The sequence below is a fragment of the Oryctolagus cuniculus genome, chromosome 13 (assembly GCF_964237555.1).
Source record: "Oryctolagus cuniculus chromosome 13, mOryCun1.1, whole genome shotgun sequence".
Lineage (NCBI taxonomy): Eukaryota > Metazoa > Chordata > Mammalia > Lagomorpha > Leporidae > Oryctolagus > Oryctolagus cuniculus.
Window position 1 is genome coordinate 66,368,928 of NC_091444.1, and position 16,629 is coordinate 66,385,556.

At 42.4% G+C, this 16,629-nt stretch overlaps 1 protein-coding gene and 1 pseudogene across 1 annotated transcript in view; one reads left to right on the top strand and one right to left on the bottom strand.

Annotated features, from left to right (window-relative positions):
* Positions 1–16,629, bottom strand: part of SMYD3 (SET and MYND domain containing 3) — a 777,767-nt gene that overhangs the window by 678,619 nt on the left and 82,519 nt on the right. The gene's annotated exons all lie outside the window — the stretch shown is intronic.
* Positions 1–16,629, top strand: part of LOC103351011 (small ribosomal subunit protein uS3 pseudogene) — a 31,587-nt pseudogene that overhangs the window by 14,663 nt on the left and 295 nt on the right.

The window sequence follows — 16,629 nt, forward strand, 5'->3', positions numbered from 1 at the left end:
CCTGGCTCCTGACTTCTGCCCAGCCCAGCCCTGGCCATTGAGGCCACTTGGGGAAAGAACCAGTTGATCTCTCTCTTTCTCCCTCTCCCTCTGTCTCTTCTTCTCTCTGTGTAACTTTGTCTTTGAAATAAATAAATAAATACATCTTTAAAAAAAAAAAACATAACAACAAGGCTGTCTATGTCTCTAAAGTTGCCTTCCATGAATATAATCCAAATAAAGGTCTAAGGCAAAACATAAGCATTTTCCCTTCTTGCGACTGACCCAAGGAATAAACAGCACTAATAAAATTCTGTTATTTTTAAAGACACTTTCAAATCTTCATGTGAATTTCAAATTGCGTTAAAGGTGCCCAGAGTCTAACTGCATACAACACAGCTAACAAAGAAAATGAACTCAAGAGGACTGAGTTAGTAAACCCCTACAGTTGTTAAAACATAGTCCTTTGCAAACCCAGAGATCAGGAATTTAATTTGTGTAAGTGTGGAGAAGACTTTGATCTATTCATCTGGAGTGCTTGGTACAGATAAGAACTTAATTTGCCTGAATGACCTAGACTGAATACCACAAACTTTCTCATTTCTCATATGGCCTGGAGATTTGCCTTTGAGCAGACATCCAAAAACAAAACACAAAACAAAAAAAAAAAACTGCACTGAAAGAATTAACTTAATGACTCAATAAAAGTAAGGCATTAATTGACATTTGTTAAGACTGAATGCCATATGAATGCATTACAAATGAATTGCCCCAAAGATCACATTCAGGCACATGCACAGCTGTTAATTCCATTTCTCACTTTTTTTGAAACTTTACTGAAACAGGTGTGTCAATCTTACCTTACCATACACTAAGGTAAATCAGAAAACTCACAAGGCAAATATCAATTGCCTCTAAAAATAAAGACGAAGGGGTCAGGTGTTTGCTAACTTGTAGAGTCACGACTTGGGGCACCTGCATCCCATATCAGAGTGCCTGGCTGAAGTCCCAGCTCCACTCCCAGTTACAGCTTCCTGTTGATGAGCACCCTGGGAGACACTGGGTGATGGCTCAAGGGGTTGGGTTCTTGCCACCCACATGGGAGACCTGGACTGAATTCCTGCTCCAGGACATTTGAGGAAGGAACCAACAAGTGAGAGGTATATATCTCCCCATCTCCAGCCCCGCCCCACCAAACAAAGAAAATAAATAAACAAAATTTAAAAATGAAGACCAAATACTGAAATAGAGAAAAGGATGCTGGGAGAGAGCACAAAATCACTGCCAAGTCATGAAACAAAATATATCATGACCCGTAGGGAATAGATAATGTGTCAGCTTATTTGTCTTAAAGACAACATTAGAAATAATTATATTTATCTAGTAAGACAAGATGTGATCATTTATAATATATAAGCAACATAATCTTTCAAAGAATGTCAGAAATGAAAAGGCTATATTAGCCAATAAATTCAGTGATTTGGGAGAGAAAATACGCTGTTAGGAAATAGACCCTTCACATTAGAGAATTAGAGGTACTGCTTTATTAATCTCATTCAAGCTAGTTTTTTGAGCTTGCAATAGGATTTCTGACATAAGAGGTTGTATTTCTAAATATTCAATTAACACTTACATTGGTAGCACAGAAGGATAAATTATATAAACCCCTATAAGTTGAAATATCTGATGACAACACACTACTGAAAGGAATTTTCTATTACTGCCAAAACACAGCAATTTAGGAATGACATCCCAACTACTTTCATCATACCACAATTGAGAATAACTATATTTTAAACTTTACAAATAAGCAATACTCAGTTATATAAGTAAAAATTTTCTTAAGATATTAAATGCACTGTATTTAATGCAAGGGAATCTGTTATGTTTTGCCTTTTTCTGAAAAACTGGATAGGTGATTTTATAAGTGAATTAGGCCGGCGACGCAGCTCACTAGGCTAATCCTCCGCCTTGCGGCGCCGAAACACCGGGTTCTAGTCCCGGTCGGGGCGCCAGATTCTGTCCTGGTTGCCCCTCTTCCAGGCCAGCTCTCTGCTGTGGCCCGGGAGTGCAGTGGAGGATGGCCCAGGTGCTTGGGCCCTGCACCCCATGGGAGACCAGGAGAAGCACCTGGCTCCTGCCATCGGATCAGCACGGTGCGCCGGCCGCAGCGCGCCAGCTGCAGCGCGCCGGCCGCGGCGGCCATTGGAGGGTGAACCAACAGCAAAGGAAGACCTTTCTCTCTGTCTCTCTCTCTCACTGTCCACTCTGCCTGTCAAAAAAAATAAAATAAAATAAAATAAAATAAGGGAATTAGAGTGTGTCACTATACTCTTTCGGTTCCATCAAGTTTTTCAATGTTGAGTAACAAAATGTAATACGAGAATAATACATGTAAAATCAATACCTTTAATACAAATAATTCTTAAAAACAGGAAAATTAATTTCTGGCTAATTCATAGTAAAATTTCAGTTATGACGACATGAAATACTAAATAATACGTGATTTTGAAAATAAAACTAACTTCCAGAAGTTTCTCACAAATAGGAGACACACACTGATTTCACTCACAGGCCACATACCTGAAATTATTTCACCTGTCTTTTAAGATTGATTCTCTCAATATAAAGGATGATTGTCTTTCCAATATTTTTTTTTTCAACCATATAGTCTACAGAAGCACCGCCTCATGAGGAAAGCTAGCAGGACACACACAAATCATAAATCACAGTGGACAGGTAGGCTCCATGCTAAGTCAATTCTTCACTCAACACCCTTGCCCAGTTTGAGACAGCTTCATTTCCTCTGGGGAATTAATTACCATTTAATCATCACTTGAATTCTTGAGCACTTCTGTTTCACTGCCAGTTTCTTTTTTCTTTTAAAAAATAATTTAATTTAAAAATTAACAGACACAAAAAATGTAAATATTTATGAAGTACTTTTGCCACTTCATTATATGTATACACTCTGATTTCCAATCAGGGTAAATATATTTATCCTTTCAAGCATTTAACATTTCTTTATAGTAAAAAATATTTTTAAAATCCTATCTTCTAGTATTTTTGGTAGAGAAATATACTGTAAAATAACATTATCTACCTTCACCTCACTGTGCAATACAACCCAGAACATCTTATTCCTATCTAGCTACAACCTAGTACCCATCAGCCAAACTTTGCCAATCCTTCCTCCCCACACTTCCCTCCCTAGTCTCAGGTAACCATAATCATATTTTTTCCTTTTCTTTTTCCTTTTTTTTAATCTGGAAAACTTTTTTTAAGGTATAAAAACCTCATGCATTTCATAAATACAAATTTAGGAACATAGTGATTCTTCCCACCTTACCTTCCCTCCTGCCCACACTCCTATCCTTCTTCTTCCTCCCTCTAAAATATGGACAAAATAAGCCTCTCTCCTTTACAAACTACCTAGCCTCAGGCATGCTGTTAAAGCAATGGAAAACATACTAACCAGGTATTTTGTTTTAGCAATGGAAACAGATTAACGTGCATCATTAGAGTGAGGATTACAAAATGATGATTTTTCTACAATTCATCCAGACTTAACAAGAAAGCACTCTTCCCTAAGGTAGAACTTGGCCTCTTTTTCCCTATCCTCTCTCTGTCCAACTACCCTTTTTGAGTACTGCTATGAACTAACAGATTTTTACTTATTCAAAATGTTTCAATCATTTAGAGTTCTTGCTCTTTGTTTATATGCTTTAAAATATCCCAAATTTGACAAACAGGAGAAGCTTCTTCAAATTGATGTTCTTTTAGAGCCTGGGTTTTCATGCAAGGTGTTTGAAATCATCTCATTTCTTTAAAAAAAAAAAAAAGAATTATTTCTATTATTTATTTGAAAGTCATAGTTACAAAGAGAGAAGGAGAGACAGAGAGATAGAGAGAGATTTTACATCCACTGGTTCACTCCCCAGATAACCACAATGGTCAGGAATGGGCCAGGCCAAAGCCAGAAGCCTGGAGCTTCATCTGGGTCTCCCATATGAGTGGCAGGGGCACAAACCCTTTGGCCATTTTCTGCTACTTTTCCTAGTCCATTAGCAGGGAGCTGGATCAGAAGTGGAGTAGTCAGGACATGAACTGGCACCCATGCGGGATGCCAGCATCACAGGCAGTGGCTTTACCCACTATACCACAATGTAGGCCCCATCTCTTTTCTTAAAGTTTCTTTACTCAAATAATCTATTCATCCACTGATTAAATTAACTTAAAATGTTTTCTGAGCACCTACCACACATCAGATGCTTCTTTTAGGTGCTGGGATATGTTAATGAACAGCAGAGATCCTACTATCAGTATGTTTATATTATAGTTCATGAAGATAAACGACAGATAGACAATTATATAAGATGTCGTATGGTGGTAAATACTTAGAAGAGAAGTAAACCAGAGTAGGGATGGAGAATGATGAAGAGTTGATATTGCAGATAAGGTAGAGAGAACCCTGTTAACAAGATGACACTGGGCAGAGAGCCAAATGAATCTGAGGGAACTGAGCTTGAAGCATCTGGAGGATGAGAGGTTAAAACAAAGGGAACCTTGCAAACGCCCTTCTTGCAGAAGGTCAGTGAGCTGGGGTTAGTTGTGGAAGAAAAAAATCAAAGAAAAATGGACCTTAACATCCTCAGTTACTCATTTCAGTATGTAAATATGGTTTGATTTCATTCTAAGAGAGGGCTGAGCATGCTTCTGGGATTAGGTTAAACATGTCTTACAGAAAGATAAGAAAATGTCAACCTTTGTAACTCATGAATATGACCTATTTGGAAAAAAGACTCTCAGGGCTAATATTTGGCTCAGCTTGCATCTCATGTTGGAGCTCCTAATTCAAGTGCTGGCTGCTCTGCCTGCAATCCAGTTTCCTACTAATACACACCGTGAGAAACAGTGGGTAACTGCTCAAGTTCTTACATCCCTGCTACCCCATGTGGGAGACCCAGATGAAGTGCTGAAATTCTAGCCTTAACCTGGCCCTGCCTTGGCTACTGCAAGCACCTGAAGAGTAAATGAAGAGAAGCTAGGAGTCTCTCTCTCTCTCTCTCTCACTCTCTCTGCCTTTAAATAAAATGCCAATAAGTAAATAACCTAGAAAAAGAATTTCCACAGATGTAACTGAGTTAAAATTACTGAGATGAGATCATCCTTGATTATACAAGTGGACCCTAAATCCAATGACAACTGTCCTTTTAAGTGACAGAAGAACAAAAGACACAGAAAGAAAGGGGGGAGGGGAAAGCATGTGAAGATGGATACAGAATGGAGTTAAGCAACCACAAGTGAAGGGACACTTGAAGCAACTATTAAACACTAATGAGAGGCCGGCGCCGCGGCTCACTAGGCTAATCCTCCGCCTAGCGGCGCCGGCACACCGGGTTCTAGTCCCGGTCGGGGCTCCGGATTCTGTCCCGGTTGCCCCTCTTCCAGGCCAGCCCTCTGCTGTGGCCAGGGAGTGCAGTGGAGGATGGCCCAGGTGCTTGGGCCCTGCACCCGCATGGGAGACCAGGAAAAGCACCTGGCTCCTGGCTCCTGCCATCGGATCAGCGCGGTGTGCCGGCCGCAGCGCGCCGGCCGCGGCGGCCATTGGAGGGTGAACCAACGGCAAAGGAAGACCTTTCTCTCTCTCTCTCTCTCTCACTGTCCACTCTGCCTGTCAAAAAAAAAAAATAAATAAATAAGGCCCATGGTTCATTTGGTTAATCCTCCACCTGCAGCGTCAGCATCCCATATAGGCACCGGGTTCTAGTCTCGGTTGCTCCTCTTCCAGTCCAGCTCTCTGCTGTGGCCTAGGAAGGCAGAGGAAGATGGCCCAAGTGCTTGGGCTCTGCACCCACAGGGGAGACCAAGAAGAGGCATCTGGCTCCTGGCTTCAGATCTGCGCAGTGCTGGCTGTGGCAGCCATTTGGGGAGTGAACCAAGGGATGGAAGACCTTTCTCTCTGTCTCTCTCTCTCTCACTGCCTGTAACTCTACCTGTCAAATATATATATATATATATATATATGGGAAAAAACTGTACCTGCATTCAACATGTGCAAGCATTTTTTATTTGTCATTATTCTCTAAACAAGAGAGCATTTTGACTATTTATATTTATACTATATTGGGTTTTACAATTTTAAGATGATTTGAAGTATTTTGGAGGATACATGTAGGTTACATGCAAATATTATGCCATATGATATAAGAAACCCAAGAACTTACAGATTTTGATATCCATAGAGGATTGTGAATCAATCCTCCGTGGACACTGAAGGATGACTGTGGATTCAAAGAAATCTCAATCAAAATCCCAGCAGAATTTCCGTAAAAATTGCCAAGTTGATTCTAAAATTTATATGGAAAAGCAAAAGAGCTAAAACAATTTTTTAAAGACTTATTTATTTATTTGAACGTCAGAGTTACACAGAGAGAGGAGAGGCAGAGAGAGAGAGAGAAAGAGAGAGAGGTCTTCCATCTGCTGGTTCACTCCCCAATTGGCAGCAATGGCCAGAGCTGTGCCGATCCGAAGCCAGGAGCTTCTTCCAGGTCTCCCATGTGGGTGCAGGGGCCCAAGGACTTGGGCCGTCTTCCACTGCTTTCCCAGGCCATAGCAGAGAGCTGGATCAGAAGAAGAGCAGCCGGGACTAGAACTGGCACCCATATGGGATGCTGGCACTTCAGGCCAGGGCGTTAACCTGGTACGCCACAGTGCCGGCCCCTAAACAATTTTTACAATATACCAAATTGGGCAACTTACAATATCTGTTGTCAAAACTATGATAGAGCTAGAAGACACAAGACAGTGTGGTACTAGAACAAAGACAGTACAATAGAACAGAGTGTCCAGAAACAGACTCATGTTATCAATTAATTTTCTAGAAAGGTGTTTGTAGTGTACTGATATGTCCCCACAGAATTCATGTCCACCAGGAACCTCAGAATGTAACTTTGCATAAATAGAGTCTCTGCAGTATAATTAGCTAAAACAAGGACATACTGGATTAACATGAGGTCTAAATCCAATAACTAGTGTCCTTATAAGGAGGGGACACACAGACACAATTGCATAGGAAGAAGGTCATGTGACATAAGAGGAAGAGGATAAATCCATGCAGCCACAAGGAAAGGAATGCCAAGGACTCCTCGGACCCACCAGAAGCCGGGCACAGGCAAGGAAAGATTTTCCAAAGCCCATGGAGAGTGAGTATAGCAAACATCTTGATTCAAACTCTGGCTTCCACAACTGATAGCATAAAGTTCAGTTGTTTTAAGCCATCAAATTTGGGCTGAAGCCATCAAATATGATAAGCCAGCCCTAGGAATCGACCATAATTTCTAATTGGTTTTTCATCGAGGGAAAATTCGTAAAACTTAAAATTCACCTTGGGTTTCTAGCCACCCTGTCTTGTGTCCCAATCCTATATCCATCACTTCTGTACCTGCAAGAGCAAGTTACCAATTGGAACCTTGCTTTTCTTCTTCTTACCTATGAAAAGGAGATAATCTAACTTGAACTGTGGTTATTAGGATTTCTTTCTTTTTTTTTTTTTTTTTTTTTTTTCTGACAGGCAGAGTGGACAGTGAGAGAGAAAGATAGAAAGGTCTTCCTTTTCCGTTGGTTCACCCCCCAATGGCCGCCACGGCTGGCGCGCTGCGGCCTGCGCACCACGCTGATCTGATGGCAGGAGCCAGGTGCTTCTCCTGGTCTCCCATGGGGTGCAGGGCCCAAGGACTTGGGCCATCCTCCACTGCACTCCTGGGCCACAGCAGAGAGCTGGCCTGGAAGAGGGGCAACCGGGACAGAATCCGGCGCCCCGACTGGGACTAGAGCCCGGTGTGCCGGCACCGCTAGGTGGAGGATTAGCCTAGTGAGCCGCGATGCCCATAAGACTTTTTAAAATATCAACTGCTGGGCACCCTCGCAGCCAGTGATTCAGCCAGTCTGGGGTAAGGTCTGGCAGTTTGCTTTGCTAATTAAGTTCTACATGATGCTAAAGCCACTGCTCCCAAGATCATATTTGAGAAACAAGGCACAAAGTTTAGGATAAAACACATGTCCAATAAATGCTCCTCTCCTATCCCTCTACTCTTCCCCTTCCAAAAATAAAATTATCATTATCCTATGAAAATAAAAATTTGCATATATACCAAGCCCATCCCCCAACAGATTTATAAGTTAATAAACCTAAGGAAAATGGCCAGATTATATATAAAAATAGAACTCTAACCCTCAACCTGCACCAACAAGTGTAGGCAATCAACCCATCATCTACAGTACCCAGTCCAGGATGTCAGAAAATAATAACCCTTATAACTATTATTTGGAGAAAGAATGGCCAGGACTTGATTACCATCTGACAGCTTCTCTCATTTTTGCCTCCACTTCCAATTTAGGACCAAACACAAAAAGACAAAAATACACCATTAACCACATGGAATGTCATGCTTCTAGCTGACCCATCTACAGCATCCCTACATGAACAGCCTTCAGTCAGGGCATACTAGAACCCTCTGCTTTTTTACAGCATAAAGTTTCCCCACTCCTCTATCTTCCTTTGAATCTGTCAAATTCAAGTGCTGGTGGCCGACTCCCTTGCCACATACAGCAAGCACTAAGTAGTCAATACTTGTTCTCATTTTGGTGATCTTCATTTATTTCCACAACTAGAATAAAATGAGTTAAAAATATCCATTCTATTTTTGTGGTGTTTTTCAAACAATTTGATGCAAATTCTACAATTTCTTTGAGCATCAGTTCCTCACTGCAGTTCTCAATGTGGTAACAAAAAAATGTTGCCTGCTTAGGGTTGCCGTGGGAAGAGATGATGAACACAAGAGAGCACAGTGCCTGACAGAGAGTAAGTGCCCCACAAAGTTACTTACTTTAACTGAGCTAAGTTTGTCAGCTTTGAAACATTCAATCCTTTGATTCAACAACCAGCTGCTACTAGGTTGGGTAGTTATTTTTGTTTTGTTTATTTCTAAGTTATATCACCAGGAATATACAGTCAAAACCCTCAAAAGGTAAAGGATAAGTATTCTATTACAGGCAAACTATTCTGATTACAACTGACAGCCAAATACCAAAACCAGTTCATGTGAAATCTCATGAACAGAACTAAAGTACAAAAGACTCACAAGGACTGAATGTGAACTGATAAATAATAACTCATGAAACCAGGCCACCCTCTCAGGAAATGCATGATTTAATCATCTCCACTGTTTTCTCAGCTGGCTTCCTCTGATTACTCAGCCTGCACACAGTCTCCAAAGTAGTTATTTGGCTTACTGGGAGATATTTAAATTTTTTTTTATTTTATTTTATTTTTGACAGGCAGAGTGGACAGTGAGAGAGAGAGACAGAGAGAAAGGTCTTCCTTTGCCGTTGGTTCACCCTCCAATGGCCGCCGCTGCAGCCGGCGCACCGCGCTGATCCGATGGCAGGAGCCAGGATCCAGGTGCTTTTCCTGGTCTCCCATGGGGTGCAGGGCCCAAGCACCTGGGCCATCCTCCACTGCACTCCCTGGCCATAGCAGAGAGCTGGCCTGGAAGAGGGGCAACCGGGACAGAATCCGGAGCCCCGACTGGGACTAGAACCCGGTGTGCCGGCGCCGCAAGGTGGAGGATTAGCCTATTGAGCCACGGCGCCGGCTCTACTGGGAGATATTTAGATCCCCCACATTCTATATCAGAGTACCTGGGTTCAACATCTGCCTTCAGCTCCTGACTTCAGCTTCCTATTAATGCAGACATTAAGAGGCAGTGGCTCAAGTTATTGGGTTCCTGTTACCTATGTGGGAGACCTGGATTGAGACCTAGCTCCTGGCTTTGGCATGGCCTAGCAGGGTCCATGACAGGCAGTTAGGGAGTGAACGACCAAATGACAGATCTCATGAACATGTTCTCTTTCTCAAATAAATAAATAAGTTTTTGAAATGGCCATCCCAACATAATAATGATTTATAATTTGCAGATATTTAGGTTACACTGATGTGTATACCTGTTAAAATATCTAATGCAATGATTACAGCATATAATTTTACTGTACTAGTATTTAATGAACCTATTTCCATACTGGTCTACCTCATTAAACTGTGACATCTTGGAGCCAGCACTGTGGCATAGCTGGTTAAACTGCCACCTGTGACACTAGCATCCCATATGGGTGCCTGTTCCTGTCCCAGCTGCTCCACTTTCAATCTACTCCCTGCTAATGACCTGGGAAAGGCAGCAGAAGATAGCCCAAGTGTTTGGCCCCTGCCACCCATAGAGGAGATCAGGAATAAGTTCCTGGCTCCTGACTTTGGATCAGCCCAGTTCCTAACATTGCTGCCATCTTGGGAGTAAACCAGCAGATGGAAAATTTTCTCTCTCTCTCTCTCTCTCTCTCTCTCTCTGTGCATGTGTGTGTGTATGTCTATAACTCTTTCAAATAAGTAAATCTTTTTGTAAAGATTTTATTTATTTATTTGAGAGGTAGAGTTACAGACAGTGTGAGGGAGAGACAGTGAGAAAGGCCTTCTGTCTGTTGGTTTACTCCCCAAAAGGCCGCAACAGCTGGAGCTATGCCGATCAGAAGCCCGGAGCCAGGAGCTTCTTCTGGGTCTCCCACATGGGTGCAGGGGTCAAAGGACTTGGGCCATCTGCTACTGTTTTCCCAGGCCATAGCAGAGAGCTAGATTGGAAGAGGAGCAGCTGGAACTAGAACCAGCGCCCACATGGGATGCCGGCGCTGCAGGCAGAGGATTAACCTACGGCGCCACCATGCCAGCCCCAAATAAATCTTTTTTAAAACAATTTTTTTAAAATAGGGGCCAGCACTGTGGTATAGCAGGTAAAGCTGCCACCTGTGGTGCCGGCATCCCATTTGGGTGCAGGGTCGAGTCCCAGCTGCTCCACTTCCAATCCAGCTCTCTGCTATGTCCTGGGAAAACAGTAGCAGATGGCCCAAGTCCTTTGGTCCCTGCACCCATGTGGAAGACCCAGAAGAAGCTCCTGGCTCCTGGCTCCAGATCAGCCCAATGCTAGCCATTACAGCCATTTGGGGAGTGAACCAGTGAATGGAAAACCTCTATCTCTCTCTCTCTAACTCTGCCTTTCAAATAAATAAATTTTTAAAAAATTAAAAATAAACTGTGACATCTCAAGGACAAAAGGGGAATTTAATTCTGAATCCTTAGTATTAACACAATGCCTTGCATGTAGCTGGATCCTAATAGATGCTCCATTATTAAACAAAGGAAGAAAAACTTAAAAATCATTTAGATTTATTCTGAAAGATATGTTAAAAGTTCCCACATTAATTAAAAATTATACTCTAATGAATTAATAACACTTAAATTTTACCTATTACAAAGTGAACTATATTTATAAGCAAACAATTAGTATTGCTTATACATTGCAAACTGTTCACTGTACATGACCCTACCACCACCTAGTGGAAATAAATGTATATTACCACATTAGGAAATTCCCTGAAAAAGACAAAGAATTTCTGAATGGATTGATGGTACATGAGAAAACATACTCAAGCACAAACAATCACTGGGTGCCCATTGAGTTCTGGAATTTGTCCAGGTTCACAGGAAAAGCAAAGCTCCTGTGTTTTTATCACAGTTATAACTCCAGAGCTTGTGAGAGTGGCAAAACACATTTTGGCTTTCAGTAGGTATTTATTAGCTGACTGGTAAGACCCAGGGAAGGGGCTGGCACTGTGGTATAGTGGGCTAAGCCTCTGCCTGCAGTGCCAGCATCCCACATGAACACCGGTTCAAGTGCCTGCTGCTTCTGTTTCAATCCGGCTCTCTGCTATTGCCTGGGAAAGCAGTGGAGGATGGCTCAAGTGCTTGGGCCCTGCACCCACATGGGAAATCCAGAAGAATCTTCTGTCTCCTGGCTTCACATTGGCTCAGCTCAGGTCACTGCAGCAGTTCACTGGGGATTGAACCAGCAGATGGAAGACCTTTCTCTTGGTCTCTTCCTCTCTCTGTCTGTAACTCTACATCTCAAATAATTAGACGAATATTTAAAAAAAAAAAAGATTCAGAAGACATTCAGCCATCTAAAATTGATAGAACTTTATCCAGCATTGAAAATATTATTTAGTGCTAAAAAGAAATGAGCCATTAAATCATGCAAATACATACAACCTTTAATGTATGTTATTAAAAAGTGAAATAAGTGAATATGAAAAGGCTTCATATTGTGCATACTACACATGATTCCAGAGGCTAAGCTGTGGTAACCATAAAAGATCAGTGGTTGTCAGTGGTTAGTAGGGAGAGAGAAATGGACAGGCAGAGCACAGAGGATTTTTTAGAGCAGTGACAGTGTAGGATTCTATACTAGCAGATATATATCATTAAACATTTGCCAAAACCCATAGAATATAACATCATGAATGAACCTTAATGCAAACCATCGATTTTGGGTGATAATCACAGTTCAGTGTAGGTTCATCAACTGTAACGCACCACTATGCTGTGAGGGATGCTGTTGCATGTGCAAGAGCCAAAGGGTGTATGGGAACTCTGCGTACTTGGTACTCAATTTTGCTGCATGCCTAACACCATTCTAGGCAAATAAAGTTTTTTTTAAAGCAACAGAAATGATTTACCAACTTTATATATCAAATAAGCAAAATTCACATCTAATGAGTACATCAAAAGTATGACACTATTTTTAAAAATGTCTATGGTGGGGTAGGCATTGTGCCACAGTGCATTAAGCTGCTACTTGGGATGCCCACATCCATATCAGAGTGCTGGTTCAAGCCCTGGCTATTCCACTTCTGATTCAGCTTACTGATAACACATCCTGGCGGTCCACAGATGATGCCTCAAGTGCTTGGGCCCCCACCACCCACATCGGAGACCCACATGGAGTTTCTGGTTCCTGGCTTTAGCCTGCCCCAACCTTGACTATTGTGTACATTTGGGAAGTGAACCAGCACACAGAAGATTTCACAGGCACACAAGCTGTATTTCTCCCTCCCTGTCTCTGTCACTCTGCCTATTAGGCAGATGAGGATAAATAAAATTTTTAAATGCCTAAAAAACAGCTGAATAAATATTTCCTCCGGAACACATTCCACATGGGAAGGAACCCAAATGATCAAGCCATCACCACTGCCTCCCAAGCTTTGCATTAGCATGAAGCAGGAGCCAGAGCCAAGAACTGAACCCAGCCACTCTAAGATGGGATGTGTCTTAAGTACTAGGCTAAATGCCTACTTCCCAACCACCAATTTTTTTTTTAATATTTTATTTATTTGAAAGACAGAGTTACAGAAAGGTGGAGACAGACAGAGAGAGGTCTTCCATATGACTGCAATGGCCGAAGCTGGGTCAACACAAAGCCAGGAAGCAGGAGCTTCTTCCAGGTTTCCCATGTGGGTTCAGGGGCCCAAAAACTTTGGCCACCCTCCGCTGCTTTCCCAGGTGCATTAGCAGAAAGCTGGATAGGAAGTGGAGCAGCCAGTACTCAAACTGGTGCTGATATGAGATGCTGGCACTGCAGGCTAGGGCTTTAACCCCCTGTGCCACAGCGCCAGCTTCCCAGCCAACATTTTTAAAATATTGATCTAGAAGTACTAACCAATACAAGGGAAATAAGATGTTCTTATTAATTTATCATATCCAAAACACTTTACAATGTTTAAATCATTCAATTCATAATTCTCATGTAACAATCTTCTGAGATAATACCATTATTATTCCATATTTTTGAAGAGACGACTGAGGCCCAGAGAACTAAAGCAAGTTCCCCAAAGCCATATAAATCAATAGCATTAATAGTAATGGGTTTAAAGCCCAAGCAGTAGTGGTTCCAGAGCCCATGTTTTTCACCATTACATTTTCTTTTCTTTTTTTTTTTTTTTTACAGGCAGAGTGGACAGTGAGAGAGAGTGAGACAGAGAGAAAGGTCTTCCTTTGCCGTTGGTTCACCCTCCAATGGCCGCCGCGGCCGGCGCACTGCAGCCAGCGCACCACGCTGATCCGATGGCAGGAGCCAGGTACTTCTCCTGGTCTCCCATATGGGTGCAGGGCCCAAGCACTTGGGCCATCCTCCACTGCACTCCCTGGCCACAGCAGAGAGCTGGCCTGGAAGAGGGGCAACCGGGACAGAATCCAGCGCCCCGACCGGGACTAGAACCCGGTGTGCCGGCACCGCAAGGCAGAGGATTAGCCTAGTTAGCCGCGGCGCCGGCCTCACCATTACATTTTCTTATATGCTCTCCTGGAATGGAAGCAAAAGTATCCATTTATGCAGATGATCTGACTGTATCTACAAAACTCCAGGAGGAAACCAAGCTAAAATGCTGTTAAAAATAAAAATTTAGTATACTGATTACAAAATTATGTTAAAAAATCATTATGTCTATATGTGAATAATGAAAACTTAGAAAATATACTGTAAAAATGTGACTTTCACTAGTCAACAAAAATAACTGGAAAGAGAAACTGCTCTTAGATGGATAAAAATTTACAACTCTCTTTGCATATTAGTGATCAAGAGCTCCAAATTTGCAGAAGAAGAGGTATTCACAAAGTATGGACTTGCCTCAAGGGCTCCTCAGTTATCTAGATAACATGCCTGAGTAGGAAGCCAAAACAAAAGGTCCACCAACCTGGATGAGGTGAAGATAATAAAATGCACATGAGTTTTGTCAACTAACACATTTATACCCAATCCCTTAGGCTAAATTTCAGGAAATCTAATCCCTGTGATATAAATCTAGAGCATGGATATACTTTGCTTTTCTGCAAAGTACAGAGGGACTTCCAGAAGTCCATGGATAAAATGGAATTAAAAGATTAAAGTTTACTTTAGTGAAAAAAATTTGAAATTTATACAAAATGTCCTCACATAAAATTCCATGTTTTAACTACTATATAAGCACCAACTCACTGAACAGGGGGCAGGGGAACCTGATGGAAGAGGGAGGAAGAAGATCTCCTATTACAGTGAAAGGCCCTGACTGAAGTTGAGCAGATAACGCCTGGACGAAAATGGCTGCTTTAAAGACCAGCTGCATCAGATTAGGTCAAATGTGAGGAAATAATTCCCAACACACAAGAGAAATCCTGAGTAAATATACAGAGAAATGTCCCCGAAAAAGTCAGGATCATTCAACTGTGAAATAAGTTAACAAGGAAAACTCAGATTCTCTCTAGGAAATATTTTTAGAGAGAGATATGAATCCATTAAGAAACTGCTATGCATTCAGATGGGGGGAAATGTTTTCAGTGTCACACTTAGCCCCATAACTAATCAGTCAGCCAAGCAATCAATCAACAATTATCGGCCGGCGCCGCGGCTCACTAGGCTAATCCTCCACCTAGCGGCACCGGCACACCGGGTTCTAGTCCCGGTCGGGGCGCCGGATTCTGTCCCGGTTGCCCCTCTTCCAGGCCAGCCCTCTGCTGTGGCCAGGGAGTGCAGTGGAGGATGGCCCAGGTGCTTGGGCCCTGCACCCCATGGGAGACCAGGAAAAGCACCTGGCTCCTGCCATCGGATCAGCGCGGTGCGCCGGCCGCAGTGCGCCAGCCGCGGCGGCCATTGGAGGGTGAACCAACAGCAAAGGAAGACCTTTCTCTCTGTCTCTCTCTCACTGTCTACTCTGCCTGTCAAAAAAAAAAAAAAAAAAATCAACAATTATTTATGGAGTTCCTACTGTGTATACAGTTCTGCATTAGTTATAACAAAAAACAACATAAGGTTCCTTCATGAGAAATGTTTATTATATGCTTGGGGAGACAAAAACATGTGAAAAGAACATAAAGCAATGCAGCGAAATAAATAAATAAAACAAACCAATAATGGAAGCATTTCTCTGATTCCTCATTTATATTTTAGGAATAGAATTTAAGAAGCAATAAGAACAGAATCTTATTTCTTCCAAGTTTTAGAAGTTGAAAAGATACGAAGGTTTTTAAAATAATAAATAAAAAATAGAGGCCAGCATTGTGGCATAACAGGTTAAGTTGCCACTTGTGATACCAGCATCCCGTATCAGACTGTCATTTTTGGTTCTGGTTGTTCTGCTTTCAAACCAGTTTCCTACTAATGTATCTGGGATGGCAGTGGAGGGCAGCTCTAGTGCATGGGCCCCTTGCAGCCTGTATGGGGGACCCAGAGGAATTATTGGCTCTTGGCTTCAGCCTGGCCCAGCCCTGCCTATTGCAGCCATTTGGGAAGAAAACTAACCGATCGAAGATCTCCCTTTCCCAACTCATTCATGCTCTGCCTTTCAAATAAATAAATCTTTTCTTGAAAAGACACAATTACAAATAAAGGATAAATAATCTATGGCAATAGCAATAACTGGTGAAATTAAGAGCTCACTAAAGGGGCTGGTGCTGTGACGTAGCCTTCACCTGCAGCACTGGCATCCCATATGGGCACCTGGTTGCTCCACTTCCCATCCAGCTCTCTGCCATGGCCTAGGAAAGCAGTAGAAGATGGCCCAACTCCTTGGGCCCCTGCACACATGTGGGAGACCTGGAAGAAGCTCCTGGCTCCCGGCTTCGGATCAGTGCAGCTCTGGCCATTGTGGCCAATTGGGGAGTGAACAGTGAATGGAAAATATCTATCTCCATCTCTCTCTCTCTCTCTCTGGGGGAGGCTGAATCCGGAGAGGCCT